Source organism: Pelodiscus sinensis, chromosome 5, assembly GCF_049634645.1.
Source record: "Pelodiscus sinensis isolate JC-2024 chromosome 5, ASM4963464v1, whole genome shotgun sequence".
NCBI lineage: Eukaryota > Metazoa > Chordata > Testudines > Trionychidae > Pelodiscus > Pelodiscus sinensis.
Genome location: NC_134715.1, coordinates 103,672,580 through 103,697,353, shown reverse-complemented (window position 1 = coordinate 103,697,353; position 24,774 = coordinate 103,672,580). Strand labels below are relative to the sequence as shown.

The window sequence follows — 24,774 nt, the reverse complement described above, 5'->3', positions numbered from 1 at the left end:
TGGTCATTACAATCTTCTTGGTAGTTCTCAACATGAAAGTGCAAGACAGCAATTATAAAAAAAATTCCTAACAAAAAAAATAACTTTAGGTAAAGTGGTACTTTTCAAAAACAACTGAGAACATAACTGTTTCCATTATTATCAATTAGCTGATTGTTTCCTATGGCAGCTGCACTGCAGATAGACTCATGAAATTATATTCAGAGCTGTAAGTGGTCTGACAGCTCCATTGCAATCCATATTAAATGATCACTAGTTTGTCTCTTTCTTGATTTGGCATTTCAGAAGGCATGATTACATTTTTTGAACAACCAAACTATTAAAATGTAATTAAAATCATGTTCCTGTAACAATCTGTAAAGCTAAACTTGACTCTCATGTTGCAGAAATGTACGCATAACAAATGGCTTTGGTTGTTCTCAGCTTATAAAGATCAGTTTCAGACCAGTGTAACTGCACCTTCATTATTTAAAAGTAATGTCCACTAACAACAGTTACCTGCTTAGTATCATTTAAGATTTGGTGATGTAGCCAAAAATACCCCCAAACTAATATTAATATGCTAACCTGATTTAAGGAAAGCAAAACATGGTACGGATGCCTCCCACCATATTACACTGGCAAGGAGTAGCAAATTGGTGTAAAGCTAGATTATGCAGAATTTTCTCTTTCCTGCAGTCCTGAGAAGGTCCCTCTGAAGATGTCCTGACAATCATTCTGTCAGTGGACTAGGGAGAGAGATATTGTAACGGCTAGAGCCAGGTAGCAGCCACTCTCCGCACACTGCTTCCCTTAGTGCCCAGATATTTTCTAGTAAAAATCCACATAGGAATTAAAGCTGGTTTCCATAGCCTTTAAGGCCAGAAGGAATCATTGTAATCTAGTCTGATTACCCACAAATTTCAGGTTATAGATCCCTATCCACCCATCCTTTAGTGGAGTCTTAACCCCTTAAAGATTTGTAGAGAATTCACCATTTATGCTAGCTGAAACCAGCAAGTGAGCTGTACTCCAGGCTTCAGAGAAGGTAAAGAACCTCCATGATATATGTCAATCTGACAGAGGGAAAATACCTTCCCCATTCCAAACATAGTAGACCTTGAGCATGTGGGGAGACCTACCAGCCAGACACTTGGGGGAAAATTCTCTGTAGTAACTCAGGGCCCTTTCTGTCTACTAACCCATCCCCAACCATTGGAGATATTTGCCATTAGCAGTCACAGATGGGCCACATGTGACAGTAGGCAATCTCATCATATCATCTGCTCTATAAGCTTATCAAGGTCAGACTTGAAGCCAGTTGGGTTTTTGTTCCCACTGTTCCCCTTGGAACAGTGTTCCAGAACTTCACTCCTCTGATGTTTAGAAATCTTCATCTAATTTCAAGCTTAGACTTACTGATGGCCAATTTATATCTATTTGTTCCTGTGTCCACATCAGTTCTTCTCTCCCTCTCTGGTATTTATTCTTCTGATATATTTATAAGAAGAATTCATTTGGTTAGGCTAAACAGAAAGCCAAGCTTCTGGAGTTTCCTCTGATAATGGAGGTTTTCCATTCCTTGGATCCTCCCAGTAACCCCTTCTCTTCATCGGTTCTATGTTTAAGAAAGATGAATTCAAAGTGAGAGTCCAGAATTACACCCAGATGAGCGCTCACTGGTGCCTTGTTTAATATTACTAACACTTCCCCATCTCTCTGGAAATACATTGCTTGATGCATCCTAGGATTGCATTAGCCCTTTTTACCGGTATATCACATTGGTGGCACACAGCCATCCTGTGATGAACCAAGCACTCAGATCTTGCTCCTCCTCTGTGTCTTCCAATTGATACACCCACATCTTATAACAACAATTCTTGATGGTAGGTCCTAAATGCATAATCTTGCACTATTACATTCACCCCATATTTATTACTCCAGGTTTTAATATTATCCAGATCTTGTATGATATTTTAGTTCTCCTCCAAATAGGCAATACCTCCTAACTTTGTGTCATCTGCACATTTCATTAGCACAGTTCCACTTTTTATGCCAAGTTCATGAATGAAAATTATAAATAAGACTGGTGCCAAAACTGATCCCTGAGGAACTCCACTAGTAACCTTCCTTCAAACTTGACAGATCAGCTTTCCGTATCACCCATTATCACCATTTCAGTTCTCAAATTAATCCCCAACTTCTCCAATTTAACTAATTATTAAATTGGGCTGGAATGATTTAGTTGGAATTGGTCCTTCTTTGGTCTCTTCCAGCCCTAGGATTCTATGAATTCACATTTGGAACTGTATGAAATGCCTTATTGAAATACAGGTATATCAGACCTACTGCATTTACTTTGTCTAAAGAGAGAGAGAGAGAGAGAGAGAGAGAGAGAGAGAGATCAAGTTGCTCTAAGACAACATATTTTTGTAAAACCATCTTGTATTTTATCTCCAATTACCATTTAGCTCTAGATCCAAGACAACAATAGAATTCAAAAAAGAATTAGATACATTCATGGGGGGTAGGTCCATCAATAGCTGTTAGCCAGGATAGGCAGGAATGGGATCCCTAGCCTCTGCTTATGAGAGCTGAGAATGAGCAACAGGGGAGGGATCACTTGATGATTGCCTGTTCTGTTCATTCCCTATGGGGTGCCTGGCATTGACCACAGTCAGAAGACAGGGTACTGGGCTAGATGGACCTTTGGTATGACCCAGTATGGCCGTTCTTATGTTCTCATGTCCTTAACTACTTCTCTTTCAAAATTTGTTCCAAGACCTTGCATACAATTGAGACCAAAGTAACAGGCCTGTAGTTTTCACTCTGTTCCCCCCTCCCCTTCTTATATATGCCTACTATGTTACCAATTTTCCATTTTTAGGATGACACACTTAGTTTAGATTCATTAAAAATTCTAGCTATTTTCTAACAATGTTATGTGCTAGTTCCTTTAATATTCTGTGGCTTATCCCTGCCAATGAAATACAGTACACCTTAGAGCAAAAGCTTCAGAGGATAGACGAGTTAGTCTGTACATGATAAACTTAAAAAACAATAAATGGTCTGGTAGCACTTTATAGACTAACAAAACATGTAGATGGTATCATGAGCTTTCATGGGCACAGTCCACTTCTTCAGATGACCGGAATTTTGAGTTTAGGATGAGCAGACCCAAAATAAATAGGGGAAAAGGGGGGGGGGAGGGAGGAAAAAATGGAAGGGTGTGGGAAACAAGGAGCAGAGGGTATGAAAATATCGAAGGGAAAACTAAATAGGCAGAACTGGTAATCTATAAGCACCTACATATTGGATATTTAAAAGAAGCAGATAAGGATCATAGGATAGCAATTAGAGAGGAAGGGTACTAACGCAAGACTCTACACAGACAAAGAACTGTTGGCACTTTCATTGAATGTTAGATTGATACATAGATGGCTACTTCCAAAGGAAGCTATGTTGCTAAATTTTAGAGTTGTTTGGGGCAGGAAATATCATGCAATATAAATGTACACAGTGTAAAGCATGGTGAGGCTGTGGTTCCGGCCTCTAGCCAGTACCATTGTGTAAATGATCAATAATAGTAAAAGGTGGCTGCTGAGACAACATGAAGCAGTGTAAAGGGGAAAGCCATCCCTGAGGACAAGCATGAAGTGATATGTACGGGCTTTTGAAGATGACATTCCCCTCCATCTGCACGGAGGACCTGCACAGAGGACCTTGAGAGGACCTCAGCTCCACAACCAAACTTTAGCCGATTTCCTGTGGCACTATGGAGCAGGAGCTCAGCTCTACTCCTCCCCCCATGCAGCCAGGAGCTCGTGCTGCGGTTCCAGCCTCAGCCGAGCAGCTGCAAGCTGGAACTCTAGCTTCAGCTTCCTGCTAGGAGGAGAGGAGGGGAGAGAGGTGTGCGCATGCATTGCTGGGGTTGCCCCTGCCCAGCTTCTGGGAGCTAAGGGGTTAATCACACCCCATCCTGGCTACAGTCTTCTTGCTTCAGGAGGGGGTGGGGCTGGGCCTGCTCCACAGAGCCGGGGCTGGACGGCCAGCACACTTGGCATACCAGGGCCCAGGCTACTCCCCACAGGCTGTGTGCAGGGTCAGGAGTCCCTTTTGCAGTGCCCCACTTCACCTGGCCAGGCAGGAGCCAGCCCTGGGCAGCTCCAGGCTCTGCCTGCCTGAACCCCGTATCTGCAGCCTGCAGAGAAAGGGCTGGTCTGGGCAGGGAGCAGACTTTGCCCCCACTCCTCACCCCAGTGTTGCTGCCCTGCTGGTGAGTGTACTGTGGACACAGGGTTGTCGGGACGGGGGGATGAAGGAGGATCCGGGGGTAGAATGGGAGGGGGCAGGGGTTGCACTGAGGGGCATGGGGCAACGCAGGGAATCAAGCTGTGGGGGACCATGGGGCTGAGGCTGGTGCAGAGGGAAGATGAGAAGGGGGGTACAATTTTACTTTGCAGAAGCTGCACTTTCCTTTACTCTCCACTTCTTTGCCTCTCTCCCAAACTAGCTATTTGGCCGCATTCTCACCTTCTCACCTTTTCTGAGGTCCTCCCCCAACTGTCTCCCATCCCCAAACTCTATCTTGTATCTCCACCCCACACCCTCTTCTGCTACCAAATTCCTTTCCAGACCCTGCCCTCCTCACCCCATCCTGCATCCCTATCCCACTCACTGACAGTCCTGTCCTTCACATTATACCCCTCATTTTTCCTACCCCACAGCCTAAGAGGGTCCACAAAATCCATTAAATCTGGAACCCCAGAAAAGTAAATCTGGCCAATGAGAAGCCTTGAACCTCAGTCCTCCCTGCCCCTTCCCTTCACCCCATGGGGGCTGGAGCCAGAAGAGCAAAGTATGTCAGTTGGGGGCCACATCAGTGAGGGTTGGGGGGGTTTGTAGGAGTCTTTATGCTTCTCACTAGTTTGGTCTCCAACTGATTTTTCTGTGGGTCAGTGACTCCCAACACAAAAAAGGTTCCCCACCCCTGCCATAAATAAAGAAAACACTGAAACCTTTTGTTTTGGACATAATATTTTACTTTATTTAAAATGAAGTTTGATAAAGTAACATGAGAAAGTTAAAATGCTTAATCTATTTAATAATTGAAGTTAAACTGTTGTCCCCAGCTGCAGCACTAGCAAAATGGCTCAGATGTAATTATGTAATTAACAGTGAGTTTCCATTAGCAACTGCAGAAAGGTTTGCATTGACCCAGGTGGTCCACGGAGCACACGGTGGAGACAGACACTTTAGAAAGTTTGCTGACCCCTGCTTTAGAATTTCATAACAGTTATACTTGTTTCACAGCAAAGATCATGAGATGGAAGCATCAAACACCAAAGCTGTTTGACTCCAGGCCAGGTTTGATATAGTGCAGGTTAACTAAATAATTTAGAGCTGTTCACAAATGCAGTCTTTTGTGAAATTTTAAATCTATTTTCTATGAGAAACAGAATTTACTCAAGATTTCCTTTCTAATATGGAAAGATATGTAGGGTAATACCCACAAACACATCCCATGTTCTCTTAAACCTTTAATAATCAAAAGAGCAAATTATGTTGAAAAGTACTGAAACCGTCTGAAAACAGCAGAACTCTACCAGAATCTCTGGCAGCTGGGATATTAAGTAAAACACTAAATACCGGGAGACGTGTGTGCTAAGGTTGGTAACACTAAAGGGGGATGCAGAAAATGCCAAAGTAATACATTTCAAATGTGTTATTTTCTCTATTGCGGGGGTGGGCAAAAGGGCCTCTGTGAGCTGAATCCAGCCCACCAAGTTGGTTGATCTGGTCTGCAGAGGTCCTGCCACTCCCTAGCCCCCAGGCCAATCAGGGCCTCCGGAGGGGGAACGTGTGGCTCTTAGAGTCAATCCTGGAGGTTGACTCTAAGCACTGTGCGCCAGAGGGCAGGGAACAAGAGACTTCATCCTGCCCTCCATCCCACCCCCAGGCCAGTCAGGCCCTGCCCCTGTCCTGTAAGGAGTGCATGGACTATGTTCCATCTCTGGAGTAGGCACAGAACAGGGAAGATGCAAAGGTATCTTTAAAACCACCAAACTCCCCACTTCTCCTTGGCTGTGAGTTCTATTCTGGAGCCTCAACATAGATGCACCGGGGCTGGAGAAAACACACAATAGTAGGTTCTTAGTGCTCACTGGCAGCTACCTCTCCCTTTCCAACCGGTGCCTCCAGCCTGCCATCAGCCCCACCAACTAATTCTTCCCTGTGCTTCCCACCTGCTGCAATCACCTATCCCATGACAGGTGAGGTGCTGGGGAGTGGGCCTGCTCAAGTAGGTGGGGAGGGAGCAGAAAGGGGTAGGGTGGCAGAGGGGATCAGATAGAGGTGGAGCTTATGGGAGGGGGCCCCCAAGCTTGGAGGAAGCTAACCCCCATGTGTCTCACTAATGATTTTTGAATGCTTGGGGGAGGCAAAATTCTTCACTTACATATAAATCTGAAACTTTGTGTTAGCCCTGTGGGTGGGTTTTTCATAACTGACTGTGCATTAATATGTGGAAACAAGGTTGTGCCAATTACTCTGTTTTAGAATAGAACATCACTTTCTTGAAGGTATGTTACTGTGAAGTGTCCTTTCTTCATCTAAGAGAAGTTGTTTTAGTGAATAACAGAAATATGCTCAAATCATATTTTACACTCTTCTCCATTCAAGTTACATTACCTTAAGCTGTTTTAAAATCCCTTTTGGTAACAGTTATTTGTAAGAAAAAATCTTACTGTTCCCTTTTTTTCATACTGTGAATTAAGTCTGCAAGAAACAGACACAAAACCATATTTAAGAAGATACAAGTAGGTAACCTAGCAAAAAAAATCAAGCTCCAAAAGACACAAGGACCTCAGGTTTTTTGTTAGTAGTCTGTATTTCTGTATTCAAAATGCAGATTCAGAGAACTGAATACTTTAAAGACACTGTTCTAGTGTATATTAAATTGCAAGTATCAAACATTCTTCTTAACACTACCTCATCTGCTCCAAAACCCCCTCAAATACAATGTCTGTTCTTGCTTTTGTCTATTACTATGCAAAGCTCTTAGTGGAAGATTGACTGGAGGTATTTTATTCACCTAAGTTAGTTATTAATATTCATATTATGTTTTTCAATACATTCCTTAATTAGGCTACATTCAACAGCTGTGATAAACTGTTTCTGCTAGCTCAAGTTGACAAACAAATCTTCAGTAAATATGAGAAAATATTCTATATATACCTCCTTAGGCTACTACTGACCTAGAAATGGAACAATGTCTATAATAACTGACAAACTACCAGATAAAACCAGTAAATACACTGGTTATACACTTGATCCTGCAATCAGCTCTGTGCATTTGGAACCTTACATCTACATGGAGTCCTAAAAAAGGAAATCAAGAGGATTCAGAAGTCTGCCCACACAGACCATTTGTAACGCTGGGGCCTATGTTACCACTTTTGTAAAGAGATGGCTAAGACAGTTTTCTGGTATTGTAAATGTCATGGCTCCATTGACTCAGAGGGACTTTTACAAGTCTATTTCAGTAGAAAGTCTGACCTAATATCTTCATTAGACAAGAAGTATAAATTAACTTTAGATTCTAAATTAATAATAAAAAATGGAACACTCACCCTGAGCAGATAACAGTGTGGAAGCATGTCTGTGTAATCAAGGAGAACTTAGGAGCAAGGTATTTTAAAACAAAAACCAAAAGAGATATGTTAAAAAAAATTATTAGCCACAACAGTTTTAATCTTTTTAAATAATGAGTATATTAAGGTTACTTTATCATATTGGTGGAGATAGTGGCCAATAATAAAATATGCACCTATTTGTACAATTTGCAACAATCGATTAAGTCATAAATGGCATAACTATTAGAAAATTATGCAAAAGTCTCCAATTTAAGTGATATAAATTCCATACTGCACTATCTTCTATGCACCATCAGTTTTATTCATTATCATAAGTTTAAGAATCCTCATTCTTTCACATTCAGTTTCACACAAAATTACTTTATGGTACTTTCCATTTCAATAGTTAAATATTCTTGTAGGTACTAAAAGTTATTATCACAGCTTCTAATGGGTGGCCATCAGCAATCTTCATGGTTGCAGCATGGGGAAAATAACTTATGACAGTTAGCTCCAAAATTGCCAACCTCTACCAAGTGAATGGTAAGGTAACTTCCCTATATAAGATGGGGCAAATATTTCTGAGCAATTTTAGCGTACCAAACAGTCAACAGAAATGCCTATTAGCCAGCACATGATATAGTGACCTAGATGTGAAAAATTCTCATATTCCTGTTGTGGAGAAAAAACCCTCAAGAATGATACAAAATGGTTAACAAAATGAAAATTATTATAAATTTAGTGTTTACTGTATTTTAAAGAGAGACAGTTCTTTTCAAACATGCTATATGAAGATTATGATGTCTCACATCCCTAAACTAGCATAAAGAGGCAAGGATTAAGAGAGAACTTACCATTTCAAGCTTCTCTAGCCTATACATTTTACCTGTAGTAATTATGGGGGATACAATTATATCACTCAGCACCTTCTCCGCTCCACAACTCCATGTGCTGTGTAACAGATTTAACTACAAATGATGTAGGTACCAGGTACAAGTCTCTACATATCTCTGATTAGCATCTTAGCCACATGGCTATAGTCAGCCTCTCTCTTCCCAGTGAAAATGTAATTATTTATACCAGGTGGATCAAGTTTCATCAGGAGATGCTGAGAAAGCTGCACCTCAGCATAGCCAAAAGACCACTTTTCTCACCTGGTGGTCGGAGAACCAGGTCCAGCTTCCTGCTCTTCCTCAGTCAGAGGCTGAAGAGACCCACCCCAGAATAGCTTCATTCAAAGCAGGTATTTGAAGCTGGCTTCTACATTCAAGGTGAGTGTCCTAACCACTATTGTCCCCAGGATTCTCTTGACCAAATATTTCATCCTTGACATGAGAAACCTTTCTTGATGATAGTTTTGTCTAAATCAACACATTCCTGTAAAGAGATTGGTTGTGACAAATGGGTGTTTTCTGGGGGGGGGGGGGGGGATTTTAATCAGAAATTACTGCCCAGCTCCAAACCAAATATTTAATTCTACTACAAGCAATGACAATGAAATACACTAGCTGGTTGTTTCCAGTAAACTAGTCAGTGGCAATAAACTAAAGCACTTTGACATTTAACATGTCCTCATTAGGTCAAACAGTTACAACAAGACTGAAAATGGAATCATAGCTGTTCTGTGGAATTCATAGCTCTCTTAGAGCTATAGATGCATGCAAATACACTACATCAATCTGCATTTTGGATGTTGCCATAAGGGAAAGTCTGAACTTTATTTTGTAAAAGAAAACTAACATTCAAGAACAAAACTGTGCGCCAAACTTTAAAAAGAAGCAAACATATGCAGCAATTTATATAGCCACACCCCCCAAAAAAAATCACGTTACACACAGGAGCCTGACTACCATTAAAGATGGCACTTTGAAAGAAAGTTTTGTTTTCAGTCACTTCCACCTTCACAGAAGTTACATTTTATGACTAAAGTTCTTTCCATGATCGGCTTCCCCTTAAGAGTAATGTTTTCCCTGGAAAGATCTTCACAGTGTTTTATAAAATTCTCAGCATGGGATTTTTTTTTAAAAAAGAAAGACTTCCACCTGTTAAAAGATTTATTTATTTATTTGTGCTTGGATGATAGCACAGTTTTAAAAGTTAAAATTCTGTATTTCCATGAGCTCTGAAGAGAGTCAAGCAATTTTGTCATGTCTGAAAGAACTTGTTTTTGAAATAAAGCTATGGATTTTTAAAATAGCATATTTAGCAATAACAAAGCATTTGCTTTTTTTATCTTCAGAAAGACACCCTAGGGTGTCATCTTTGGAACATCTGCAAGTAAGAACATTATGGAGACCATGCTTGTGTGCAGTTTATTTTGTGATCATTCCTACAATTACAAGTGACTCTACCAGGCTTTACAATCAGACAATGGAGATTCTGCTCCCGCTGCAGCATGTGTACACTGTATTTATACACAGGTATCCCCAAAATAGCAGAGATCTAGTAAAGTGGACCACATGTCACCAGCACAATGGTCTACACAATTTTAAAGCAAGTGGCATAACAAACTCAAGCAGTTGTGAAAAGAGCCAATATCTGCATTAGATTTACACTCTTTGTAATGACATTGATTTATATCTTTCTGGATTTCAGTGAAATTACAGTGGCAGTTAAGTTAGGACAGAATTTCACCCAGATGCATAAACGTGAAAAAGTATAGAAGTCAGTTACACTTACGAATGGTGATTAGTTGTTTAAAAGTAGGTTGCTTAGCTAGTTTGAATATGCTTGATCTCATCTGATTTTAATTGCTTCGTCTTACATAGTACATGACTCCTTTAGAACTGCATGGGGCAATTTCTGGCATGACCTACAACCAGGACACTATCAGTAAAGGAAAATTTTGCCCCTAGTATTCTAGCCTGAATGTTATTTTCCTCCTAAATACATAAGTCCAAAGCTTCCTTCAATAGTAAATACCCATCAAGGGTCAGGGTATTCTCTGGGGGTATGTCTACACTGCAACTCTATTTCGGGATACCAGAGGTATCCCAAAATAGCTACCCCGCATCTACACAAGCTGCCCATTATTTCGAAATAACAAGTACACTATTTTTCCATCCCAGTAAACCTCATTGCACGAGGGTTAAGGGATGGCTCAAAATAGCACCTTATTTCTAAATTTGGCTCTGTGTAGACACACCAAATTTCAAAATAATCTATTTTGAAATAGATTCAAAAGAAGATATGCAATTTGAGTGGTGCAAATTGCATATCTTATTTCAAGTTTAGGGTATTGTGTAGATGCACCCTGAGTTTCTTCTCACATTTCTTGTAATACATTCTTCTAGGTTGGACAGTAGGATTCAAGCCCTGCAAAAAGCCAGGATTAAAAACCTCCCAATTTACCAATTTCCTGAATTCCAAGGGGAAGTTCCCTGGATTTCAGTATGGTATCTAACAGGGATGTGAATGTTTAATGCTTACCCTTGAAGGGTGAGGCTTACCAGTTAAGGTTAACTTGTGGGTGCTGGAGCAACTCTCTGTTTGCCATGAGTGAAGGGAACACAGTAAATGGTGGCCATTTAAAGGGTCCCTATGCCGGGACCCAAAATAATAGGAAGGCTTGATCCCGCACCACCATTGCAGAAGTGCCAGGCAATTGGCTGCAATTGCCACTTAGAGAAGTGGATGGACAACGGACTACAGATCTCCTGGAGGGTGGGAAAAGAGATCAGGACATGGCCAGATAGCTGTGTCCTAAAGAGGATGCTGCTGTCCGTGGAATGACACCTCCAGGAACAGAAGTGATAGCTATGAGACACCACCAGCAGAAGGCACCACAGCGATGAGTGAACAGCATCACGTTAGTGAAAAAAAAAAACACACCTAAAAACAGTGGGACTTTGTGCTCAACAACAGGCTGTAAGTTCTGGAAAAGCTGGATTTCAGCAAAACATTTTGCAGTTAAATTCGTATACACAAATCCTGAGGCAGAAGTGATAAAGGATAGCACCCAATCATTCAGTCTGTACAGGAATGAGAGCAGAATGCCCACTGCCTTACATGATGATATAATCATTGATAGAGCACTACAGGCAAAGGTTCAAAGTAAGTGAATAAAAAATAAATCTGAATCTGAATACAATGGACCAGATTCACAAATGCAGCCAAAGTGCACAGTAGGTGGTATGTAAATTATGTTAAAAAGCTCCCTTTCCCACTGCCCTGATACTGGTGCTACTCTTCATAGGCATTTTCCTTGAGATGTTAAAGCATCATACGGGCTAACCTAGTCTATGTGGGACTGTTACAGCCACAATGGGCAAAAATGTAGCCCAGATTCTCCAACAGACTCCATCCATTTCCAACTATGCCCGAACTAGGGAGGACTTGTGATATAAGAATTCCTTACTGCAGTGCTGCACCACTCAAGTGTCACCCTGACAACTGGCTTGGGCCAGTTAAAATGAGTTTAATGGACAAATCACTTCAGTGCTACACAGCATACATATGGATCCAGTCCAATGAGGTTAATCTGATGACTTGTTACAGAAGCAGATAACAGCCTTCCTGGAACTGTCACCCTAAATGACAACGTTACTGTATTACCAAGAGCTAGGCATTAATAATAAACATACTATTCCTCTTTTTTCTAGAAATAAGTTGGGTGTGGGAGAAATGTGTAAGTCTGTTGTCTCACAGATATTGCAGTACACCTTCTAACTATAATTTTAGTTGGGCATAGAAATAAAATTAAATTGTACTATGTATACAAACAACAGCTAAAATAAATATTCAGCAAGTTATAGTATATGTGACAGGTGGGGTTGCAGAGATCCCCTTGTCACTGTCACTTGATGAGCTGATCACACCACTGACCTGCGCACTGTGGTGTCCCACTGCTCTGTCCAGCTGAGCCAAAATCTCTGGTTTCCCGCAGCAAAGTCACAGAGTTGGGGTTACAGGCCACAGCAGTGCAACCCTGAAACTGAGAGCAGATCAGCTCTGGGAAGGTTCAGTCACAAGGACTTGACACAGCACCAAAGTACATAGCCCCAGTGGGACCAGAACCCCAGATAAATCTGTCTTATTCTGCATAAAAGTTTTACACGGAACAAGTGCATAAGTGTGCCTCCTTTATAAATGAAAGAGATGCACAGCTGCTGTCCCCCCACCCCCTGTAACAATTACTTACACCGGGGTTAAAAATAAACAAAAAGTTGTTTAAGTATAAAAAGTGGTTGCAAGTGATAACCGACAGATCACAGTAAGTTATTAAGTTAAATAAAACACACCAGCTAAGCTTAATACTCTAATAAATTATTATATGCAATTCCATACCCTCAGAGTAGTTTTAATGATCTTTTGTCCCAAGCGAGGCATCCTCCTATCTTGGGCTCAATCCTTCCCCTATTCAGTCTCAGAGGATTCTAGCAGGCAGCCTGGTGTTATGCATGTGTCTTGGTGTCTCCCACCTGCCAACTCTTTTATTGTCTGGTTCTCTGCCTATAAAATGATTTTGCCTAAGGTGGGGATTCTTTGTGTTCAACTTCAAACCTCCCACCACCCTCATTGAAAAGTGCCATATTCAAAATTGGGTCCCAGCATCAGGTAATTAGCCACATATCTTTGTGGGACCAACCAGAGTCCAGGCTTATGAGAAAAATAAGACTATTCACAGATCACTGTCTTGAGTACTAGGTTGTTAAGTTTCTTGAGTACTGTACTGCTAATAGCCTTCAGTAGCACATCTAGATATATAAATGGGTTTATACTTAATATTTCTAACTTTACATACAAGAATGATACATGCACACAAACAGAAAATACACATTCAAGAGATTACAAGCTCTCCAATAATAGGTTACAAGTCCTAATTTGCATAAAGCATATTCAGGTTATGCATATTCATATTCAAAAACATATTCCCAAAAGTATATGGGGATGCAACATCACAGTTTAGAACAAATTTGTCTGGTAAATATTTCTAGATACAATCAGCCTTGCAAAAGAAAAAAGCTCTACAAGGTTTGTACACTTTATGATATTTAATAAAGTGACCCTAAACAAATGCTGCAAAGACATAAACAGCATCTTTTGAACTACAGATACTTTGCTGCAACATTTTATACAAAATGATAAGCTGAACATAAAGCAGCATTTGAAAATTCTAACGGGTCCACTATTGACTATGACATTTGATTTTCACGTACTGTTTTAAAATGTGTTTCAATTAATGGCTTGTTTGTTTTTAGAAACAAGAGCAACCACTAAAATACTCCACTCTATATGCTGGATACTATAGAACAAAGGAATACCAATAAACACAAAAGGAAGCAAACAAGATCAATGGTAAGATATTCATCACAAGATGATCATCCTTAACTCATTTTAGATATCAGAAAAACTAATTTCTTTATACAGGGAAAGTCCATATATTCTCAAAAAGAAGAGCCATCAGACCCTGAAGGAGAAAGCCACCTCCTGTGTATTCTAGTTGTTTAGAATCTCTATTCATATCATCAAAAGAGGCAAGGGCTAAAGTTTTTCAATAAATGTTGTAAAATCAGAATTTTTCTTTTAATCTCAGAAGGCCAGGTGCTAGCTCCCTCTATGGAGCTGTATGTAAAAACAAAGAGCATTTCTGTGGCACCTTAGGGGCTAACAAATGTATTAGGTCATGAGCTTTTATGGGTAAAACCCACTTCATCAGATGAGTTGGAGTGGAAATTATAAAATTAGGGATATATATTAAAGCAAAAGAAAATACCTTTGTTAGTTTCTGAGGGTATGTCTACACTACAGCACTAATTCGAACTAACTTAGTTCCTTAATTCGCACTAAGCTAATTCGAATTAGCGCATCTAGACTTAAAAACTAATTTGAATTAGCGTTTTGCTAATTCGAACTAGTGCGTCCACACTGATTGGACGCTGGTCGCATTTAAGTGCAGCTGAAACCGGTTCCGGCAGGGCATCAGGTCAGTAGTTTCTTTGTGTGACAGCAACACCCTGCCTCAGTACACCTACAGCAGGCATTCTGGGGATGGAGTGTGTGTGGGCCATGCCTGGAGGTTTGGAAAGGCTGTGCCCACCCTGCCCATGCTTGAGTGAAACATCCTTGCACACACTTAATAGCACTATAAACCAGGTGTACATCCCGAGGTCCCTCCAAGGCCTATCTCGTGGCTTAAGATAGCGCTCTATATGAGTAAATAGCACAAATCTAATTCTAACGTAGTCTGTTGTCCTGGAGAAAAGGACTCTATGTGCTCACAGTATCTCAACTGAGAATTGTAGTTTTTATATTACCTTGATCTGAAAAAAAAAAAATGAAACTTGTGCTCTCAAAACACATTTTGGGTTGGATTGTTCATCAGTGATCTGCCCTGAGTAGGCAGCTGTGAATAAGCAGCTCTGTGAGTCACTCTCCGCATTACTGAAGGGAAGGAGTGAACTGCATCGGATCTATGCCCAGCACAATGTATTTCTGCTGATTTTATTGTGAGTCTCACAATGCTTGGGGTTCTTCTAAAAGCCACTAATCCTAGAGTAACATGATGTAATAAGAATCTAGTCCTTGTGGTTGCAAAGAAAACCTTGAAGATATGAACTCTACAAGCTCAAGAATCAGAAGGCAAATGAGTCACCCACTCTACCCACACTCTATCTCCTCTTGCCCTCTCCCATCCACCCACATCAGAAGGGATGCAAATCATCAGAAGAAACTGTTTCTTCTGCACTGTGAGTAGCAATACAGATAGTAGACATAAGGTAGTACTACTAATAAATAATACTAGTTCTCATATAGCACATTCTATCAATAGGTCTCAAGGCACTTCACACTCTTTAGTGTGGTAAGTGAATCCCAACCACAATCTGATCCTTCATTATAAAAAAACCTAGGAGATTGCACCCACTGCTCACTATGCTTGCCTCCCCCATCTCTCTAGGAGTAGGTGTCTGGCCATGGGGAGGGTACAGGAGTAGGCTGGGGTCAGGGTGTCTGGCCAAGGGGGAGAGGGCAGGCACAAGTTTGGGATAGGTGTCTGGACAGGGAGGAAGATGCAAGAGAAGGGGAGGGTGTAGGAGCAGACTGGGGTAAGTGTCTGGCAGGCAGGAGGGTGCAAGAGCAGGCGAGTCCCCAGCTGGCCTGGGCTGTACATGGTGTTTACCTGCAGTGCTTTCTCCTTTAAAGTGTAGCAACTGCACTTATTTACTACTAGAATAGTCAACGTAAATTCATCAACTATTCAATTAGCCAGTTAATCGAAATTTAATATCCCTATTTAGTAGATGTTGCAGGAACAGGACTTTAATTTGAATTTAAACAGGAACTGAGAACATCAGTGAATACATAGTAATTTTTTCATTATTTTAATCAATGCATGTTCTCTTGTACCACAGCTATTCCCAACTGCCAAGCCATGGACCACTGCTGGTCTGCGACCCACTGGCTACCAGACCATGGCGGCTGCCGACGTTCAATCCAGCTATTCACAGTAGCTCAGCTCCAGCAGCTGTGGTAACTGAGGCATGGCAGGAGGAGGCGGAGCAGGAGGCACCTCCCTGCCTCCTTCATGCACAAAGGAGGAAGGAGCATGCATCCCACCAACAGCCACTCCCATTGCCTCGGTGGCCACTTTTGCCAGTGATGACGCTAGGACTGAGGCGGCGACAGGAAGAGGAGGTGCCTCTCTCTCTTCTCAGTAATGGCAGCCAACTAAGGTCTGCTTTTTGCTGGTGGCAGCAGCAGGAGGAAGAGGTAGAAGAGCAGGTGCTTCCTAACCCCCCCTCAGTAGTGGCATCCAGCTGGGATTCCGCACTCTGCCCCTATGGCCGCTTTTGCCAGAAGTGGCAGTAGGAGGCAGAAAAGGAAACACGGTCTTCCCTCCCTCCTTGGTAATGGTGCTCTGGCTGGAGCTCCACTCTTCCCATCTCCCCCATCTATCCATGGGGAAGCAAGATGCATTTGGGGAGTAAGGGGACACGGAGGAGAAGGGAGCATGTGTGCTGCCAATAGCCGCTCCCCCTTTCTGCAGGGCAGTAACAGCCACGCTCCCTAGGTGGGAAGCATCACTCTGGGGAGTGTTGGGATGGGGGGAGGACAAAAGGGTGAAGGTGTGGTAGAGTCATGGGGCCAGAGGATGTTGCCATGGGCTATAGATGTCACAAGTTAAAGGGTGAAAGGGCATGGGATGTAGGATTGGGGGTCAAAGGGTGTTAGGCACTGGAGAGCAAGGTCTGAGTTGGGGGTAAGCAGTCAGGTAACACTGAATCTACACAGTCATTATTTGCATAATGAATATGCAAACATGTAAATAAAATGTTATTGGGTCAACAGTATGCATGGGAATGTGTTTGCCGGTCCCTAGCATTGAAAAGGTTGGGAATCACTGTGTTAGTATTACGCCAAACTGATATTAGCTCATCTAATTAAGCTTCTTGTGTACATATTTGTTCTACAGGTTGAACTTCTGAAAACTGGTACTCTCTGGTCTGTGGTCTAAGAAGACCATGAATGCTCCTGGACCAGAAAGCCTGGGAGCCTAATGCCAGGAGAGCCAGCAACCCAGCCAGGAGCACTGGGGCTGGGCCAGAGAACTCCAACATTCTGCAGTAGCACGGGGTTGGAGTAAGAAGAAGCTTGGTTGCCTGCGGCAGCATGGGAACAGAGAACACCAGTAGCACGGAGCCAGGGGCTGGAGAATCCCAGCTGCCCACAGCAGCATGGGGCTAATGGAAGAACCTTGGCCACCTGTGGCAGCACAGAGCTGGGGAAATCTGGCCACCTGTGGCAGTGCAGGGCCAGGGAACCACAACAGCACAGTGCTGAGAGCTGGAGAACCCCAGATGCCCATGGTAGCCCAGGGCCAGAGGGCCAATGGCAGCAGGGCAGACAGCCTGACGGGGGGCAGGGAGGAGAATAGAGAGGGTCAGAGGCAGGGGACACCTTCCCTGATCTGGAAACATTGCCAGACCAGGGAGGTAAAACCTGTACTAGCGTATTTTTAAAAATGAGTTATACATCTTCTATATCATCTGCACTTTAAACCAAAACTTGTCAGATAGCAATCTCATGATGCCATTTTCAAATAGATGAATAATTAGACAGTTTAAACTGACAACTGCTATTGCACATGTTGTTCATGATAATTTCTGCAAGTATTACTTTCTTTAGAGCTAGGGAGGAAAGAATGGTAAATAAACAATTTCTTTAATTAGTGGGAAAAAAGAATCATGAGGAGATTGATACAATCTAATGGCAAGTACATTTGGATGATAACTTAGAAACTCACTTGTGAAAGGGTGTGATCACAGAAGTTCCCTTGGGATTGTTCTCCTGTGTGCTGATCATACCACTGACACCTGCCTTCTTACTCTCCCCACCATGCTGTCCAGCTAGCCCAGATCCTCTGGTTTCCCGCAAACAAGGCACAGAGTTTGTGTAATTGCCCCCTTGCAGAACAATGCAGACACTGAAACACTTCTGCTCTGTTGGACACAGTTCTAGGCCTCAGTCCCCAGGAAACCAACCCTCAAATGGGACCAAAACCCCCTGATAAATCCATCTTTGTGTAAAAGTTTTACACAGTGAAAGCTCATCAGGTGAGGCCCCTTTATCAATGAAAGAGAGATATGAACAATGGTTGCTGCTTCCAGGTAACAGATTGTAAGCGAAATTTTTTTGTTAAGTACAAACAGCAGGATTTAAGTGGTTGAAAGGGAAAATAGATCAAAATAAGTCCCTAAATTACAATTAAAACTCACAGGGTATGTCTACACTACCCTCCTAGTTCGAACTAGGAGGGTAATGTAGGCATACCGCACTTGCTAATGAAGCCCGGGATTTGAATTTCCCGGGCTTCATTAGCATAAGCGGGGAGCCGCCATTTTTAAATCCCCGCTGCTTCGAACCCCGTGTAGCGCGGCTACACGGGGCTCGAACTAGGTAGTTCGGACTAGGGTGCCTATTCCGAACTACCGTTACTCCTCGTGAAACGAGGTGTACCGGTAGTTCGGAATAGGCACCCTAGTCCGAACTACCTAGTTCGAGCCCCGTGTAGCCGCGCTACACGGGGTTCGAAGCAGCGGGGATTTAAAAATGGCGGCTCCCCGCTTATGCTAATGAAGCCCGGGAAATTCAAATCCCGGGCTTCATTAGCAAGTGCGGTATGCCTACATTACCCCGCTAGTTCGAACTAGCGGGGTAGTGTAGACATACCCATAGCTAGTTCTAATACATAGATGGTACATCTAAACTACAGCGAACAATTGAAGCTGCTGTTGTTGATCTTCCAGGGTTCAAATTAGTGGGTCTAGTTAAGACAGCTAATTCAAATAGAGCGGAGCACTCTGGTTGACGCCGGTAGTCCTACTTTCACAAGCATTAAGGGAAGTCGAAAGGAGAGTGTTCTCACTTTGACTTCCTGCAGTATAAACAGCGCCAAAAGTCGAGGTAAGATAGGGTATGTCTACACTACCCCCCTAGTTCAAACTAGGGGGGGTAATGTAGTCATACGGAGTTGCAAATGAAGCCTGGGATTTGAATTTCCCGGGCTTCATTTGCATAAAGCCAGCCAACGCCATTTTTAAATGCCGGCTAGTTCGGACTGCGTGCCACACGGCTACACGCGGCACGAGCTAGCTAGTTCGGATTAGGCTTGCTAATCCGAACTAGCTGTACGCCTTGTGGAATGAGGTGTACAGCTAGTTCGGATTAGGAAACCTAATCCGAACTAGCTAATTCGTGCCGCATGTAGCCATGCGGCACGCAGTCCGAACTAGCCGGCATTTAAAAATGGTGCCGGCCGGCTTTATGCAAATGAAGCCCGGGAAATTCAAATCCCGGGCTTCATTTGCAACTCCGTATGACTACATTACCCCCCCTAGTTCGAACTAGGGGGATAGTGCAGACATACCCATACTTTGACTTTAGCTATGCAATTAATGTAGCTGAAGTTGTTTATCTTAATTTGATCTTGTCCCATAGTATAGACATATCCTAAGAAACACTGCATACAGATTCTTATCCTAAAGAGCTGTTCTTGTTTCAGGCACAATCTTCAACTCAGAGATAAACTCATTTACTCTATCTTGGGTCTCCACCCCTCTTTGGCTATGTCAACACAGCAGTGTTATTTCAGAATAAATGATGTTATTCTGAAATAACAAAAAGCGTATCTACACTGCAAGCACTTATTTCAAAATAATGTCAAGCTGGAGGACTTCTTACTCCAACTCCTGTAACCCTCATTTTACAAGGAGTAAGAGAAGTCAAAGGAAAAATGTTCTTCCTTCAACTTCCTCCTGTGTAGTCAGCACCAAACGCCAAATTAAGCTATTTCAACTTTAGCTAAGCAATCAATGTAGCTCACATTGCATAGCTTAATTCGACTTTTGCCCTGATGTGTAGATGTGCCTTGTGTGTCCTTTTAGGCTATGCCCAGTTGTTTCCAAGCCAGCAAAAAACAAAGGGCGGATGGCTTCCTATGTCTTAAATGGACTTTTCCCCAGGGCAGTAACTCTTTGTTTTAAATCTCCACTGCCGTAGAAAAATAACAGGGTTAAATGGAATTCTTTACCTGGTGCTATTGTCACATGTCTTTCTAAACCAACCACCTGCTAGGCTTAAAAGACAAACAAGACTGTTCATGAGTCATTGAGTTGGGCTTAAAAGATAAACAAGGCTATTCACAAGTCAATGAGTTGATCACCAATTTTTAAGGCTTCTGGGGCACCAGTAATAGCTCTCATTACCATATTTAAAACTATAAACAGTTTCTTACTTCATATTTTTAATTTCACGTACACGAATGATAAATGCACCAAAATAGACTATATAGATCCAGAAGACTGTAATATTAAAACTGATATGTTACATGAGGCATTTTGTTTAACTCACTTTTGAGTTATGGCTTTTTACATTCATAAGCCAATTTTCAAAGCATGGTGGAGAAACCTTCACATCTTCCTGAGATTACAGTGAAAGCATTGAACAGAGTCCAGTATAGAGGCATGTGTTCAGAAGTTCATTTAGGCTCTGATTACACAATTACTCAGTCATTCATAGGAGTTTTTCCAAAGTTCTGGGTTCCTGGCTCCAGAATGCCTGCAAACATGCTGGGGTGTAGCAGAGCTCCAGAATGTGGACACCAATATCTTTTAATGTGTAGGTGTCTTGGTATTTGGCCACCAATGCCAGAAGATGGTGTGCCTTAGATCCTCTTCCACACAGCAATGGAAATTTGTTACTCCTTTGTGCCTACACCCAGCTCTAAGCTTTGTGTACAGATATTAGCTTATAAGCTGATGCTCATGGGTCTCTTTTGCTCTCTAATGCGTCTGTTGCTGGCCAGGGTGCTGAAAGGCTTCCAGTGAGGATGTCGGGCTTTGTCCACCCCATCACAGTTGGACATAATATTTTACTTTATTTAAAATGAATTTTGATAAACTAACATGAGAACATTTAAATGCTTAATCTAGTTAATAATTTAAATTAAACTGTTCTTTCTAGCTGCAGCTAGTTCAGAAAATAAGGTCACCGTACCCAGCAGGGCAGTTCTCAAGTCTGCCCCTTCCGCTTGTGGCCCTGCCCTTTCTGGGTTGGCCTGTGGCCACTTCAGAAATTTGTGAAGTGCCCCTCCCTTCTAAAATTATTGCCCACCCCTGGTCTACACTGTGGGAGGAAGGTCGTCTTAAGGTACACAACTCCAGCTGGGTAAATAACAGCTGGAAATGACGTACCTTAAGCCAAACTTGGTGCAGACTCCACAGTGGGAGGTTGATGGGAGAAAGCTCCCATTGACTTCTCTTATTCCTCGTGATGGTGAGGCACACCAAGCACTGAGGGGGGCACACTCAGCATTTGCTTTAGCAAGTCTGTATTAAAGAGCTGAGAGATACTCTCTCATCCACTCCTCAGCCCCTGTGAAATTTGCTTCCCTCTTTGCAAATTCAGCACAAAACTACTTTTTGCTGCTAACAATTCCTGGCATGGACTCTGCCACACCAAAAAAGACATTTCCCAAAATAAACGGTGCAAAATTCTCTGTCACAGCAGCAACAGTTAACTCAGCCTCTTTATACTCTCTTTCCATCAGGAGAGCCACAACAATGCAGGGCCCCTGAGCAATGTTTGTGGAGAGATGGCTCCCCACTCCAGGAATGGGCAGGGCTTCAGCAGAAGGGTTGGGGCCGGGGCTGCAAACATGTCATGCCACCCTCCTCACACTACTCAGTGCCATCCGGAGCACGGGCACACGCCCCCTATGGCCCTGAGGGCTGGCTGGAAAGGCCAAATGATCCTGTGGCAGCAATTTAAAGGGTCCAGAGCTCTAGGTGCCACCACTGACACAGCAGAAGCAGTGGTACCGAGAGCCTTGTGCCCTGGAGCTCCCTTTGCCCTCTCCCGCCATCTGTGAGCCTGGTCTGCACCTCTACCCTGGCTAAAGATGCAAGGGTCTTATGTCCACCAATCAATTCTGATTCAGCCAAGTCCCCAAGGAGGCTATTTTGCTCTGAAAGCAGGTCCCTCTGGACTTCAGAAATTTCTGTCCCTGTATCCCTCCAAACATGAGTGTCCCAGCCATTCATTCTGATAGACTTCATGTGTTTACAGCCTGGCTTTGAAATGAAGATTAATAAATCCACAAATTAACAAGAAGAGTTAAAACAAAAAGGAGAATAAACACAAAGATGAATTGTTACACATAGGATTTCACTCAGTCACTTGGGTACCACATACTTATCCAGGCCATACTTTAGCACAAAATTCCACCACTGTCAATGAAAGTTATGGCCAATCAAAAAATTATTAAGGACATCAGGATCTGACCCATTTCATTTAAAAGTCAGCTAAACAGTCAAAGCTCAAGCACTGTATTGATCTTAGAAAACAAACAACAATCATGTTGGTGCCAGCATTCAATAAAAGGAAGCATTAAAGCTGCCGATGAGCATTTTTTAGGTTGTTGTTGGTGGGTATTTCTCTCTGATTAAAATGAACTAGATGAACTCATTACACTCAGTCTCTGCTGGGAGAATATTGCTCTTCAAAGCATGAACAATGATGCTCATGTATAATTATTACACAAATGCCTGTAGTGGCTCACAGTAATATCGAAGGGAATGGCCCAAGCAGAAAGAGTGAGTGTTAAAATAGTACCAGTCCTGCTGTATGGAAGATTTAATCACATGTAGTGCTCATTTCTGTACTTTATTAACAAGACACTATAGATACAGGAAAAATCCAGTTCTCAAAGGAATCTTGATTGTATTGACAGATATTATAGACTTGCTGAGAACCATATTATATTTCCATTTCTCAGTTTACAGAAGAAAAAGAACATTTTTTATCAATTCTCAAACCAGATTACAGTCATTGTCATATAATGTGTATATTTGAGTCCCTCGTGCATTTTTTTTATTCCCTCTAAATCATTTTGGAACTGTTACATCACTGCCTAAACCTGATTACGAACTCAGTTCAAACCTATTAATCACATTATAGTTTGCACCATGGGACCCGGTGCTGTTTTATGTGTTTTTCAATAAACACTCTATGATATTTTAAGCTTCAGTGATACTTTAATACATTTATTTTTCCAGATTATTTAAATATTAAACTATGTGTAGCTTTAGTCTTCTTCTGGGTGGAATTGCTATTAGCAATATACCCTATTTCATAACTGCCAACATGTTCAAGTAATAAAAACTGATGTATTTGTTGTAGAAAAATACACCTTGGAATCCAAAGTCTCTCTCAAAGTGTGCAGTTTAGCGATAAAAGGAAAGGAATGGAAGATTTTGTTACACTTTTATGTTATTACTTTTGAAGATATTTTTTGGGGGAAGAAGTCAAAAGCAATTTCATCATCTTCAGTATGTATCCAGGAATGTTTGTCATACACTCCGTCTACGATCACAGTGACTCAGTGCCTTTAGTTAAACCATACCCTTTCCTTTCTATTTTGCAAAACTGTTCAAAGACTTCAGAACCTTTGGGGTCAGACTGTCTAACCCATTTTGCCATTTGAGCTTCACTAAGAGTGTAGAAATTTCTGGCAAGTTTCTTGCTGGGGATTTTCCAGAAGGAATTCCCAGAAGGAATAGTCACCAGAACAAGCTCCTCATTATTGCCAATGTGGTCGTGATGTGTTGGGGCAGGCAGGGAAGTGGCCAGAATGAAAAGTAGTACAGCAATGCCCTAATGGTATGAAGTCGCTAGCTCCCAGATTCTCAAAGAGACGTAGGTAGATATCTAAACCTCAGATTTAGGAACCTGTGTTTTAGGCTACATAATACCCTCCCTTGCCTGAGGCCTCAATTTGTAGGCACTTAAACTCATGCAGCATCATGCATGTAAAAGTTTTCTATGTGCCTAAGTTTGCATCACCAGAAATATCACTGCAGCCTCACTCTAAGTGCCCACACAACTATCTCCCATCTACATTTCAGCACAACTGAGAAACCAGGGAAGATAGAAGGAGGAGAGCCTATTTTACCTGTAGGCCCCGGTCCACAAGGTGTGCTCGGAAGCTGCCTACCCCAAAGCACCACTCTCAAAATCTAGAAGATGGTGGTGATCTCACCTAATAATCCAGAAGTTAGCACACTCATCTTGGATGTGGGAGACTCAGCTTTAATCCCCCCTTGGATGGAGAAGAAAGGATTTGAACAGGGAGATCCCACCTCTCAGAGAACGGAGTCTAATCACTAAGCTATGAGATGGTCTGATGGGCATGAGCATGGGTTTGCCTTCAGTCTTTCCTGAAGAAGCTGTTCCACTTTGGATAAATCCTTCAGGAGTCATTGGGCCAGAGAGCAGACATGAAAAGAACCATAGTCTAGAACAGCAGCTCTCAAATTGTGGGTCAGGACCCGAAAGTGGATCACAACCCTATTTCAATTAGGTTGCAAATGCTGGCTTAAACTTACTAGGGCCAAAGCATAACCCTCATCTCCCAGGGCCAAACCTGTAGCCCAAGCTTCACTGCTCAGAGCTGAAGCCCAAGGAAAGGGTTCATCTTAGAGGCCCTTTGCCTGTGGCTGAAGCTCTGGGGTGATGCAGCTTGGTGTTTTCCCCACCCCATCCAGAGCAGCAGGACTTGGGTAGGCTCCAGCTTCAATCCCAGTAATTTTTATTGTCGGGGGGGGGGGGGGGGTGATGGTGCAATGAAGTTTGAGAATTCCTGATCTAGTGGTTAGGACACTCA

At 42.4% G+C, this 24,774-nt stretch overlaps 1 long non-coding RNA gene across 1 annotated transcript; it reads left to right on the top strand.

Annotated features, from left to right (window-relative positions):
• Positions 1-8,703: 8,703 nt before the first annotated feature.
• Positions 8,704-16,862, top strand: LOC142829476 (uncharacterized). The gene is made up of 3 exons (XR_012903900.1): positions 8,704-8,884; positions 13,814-13,910; positions 15,965-16,862. It is a non-coding gene; the product is annotated as an uncharacterized LOC142829476 (long non-coding RNA).
• Positions 16,863-24,774: the final 7,912 nt, after the last annotated feature.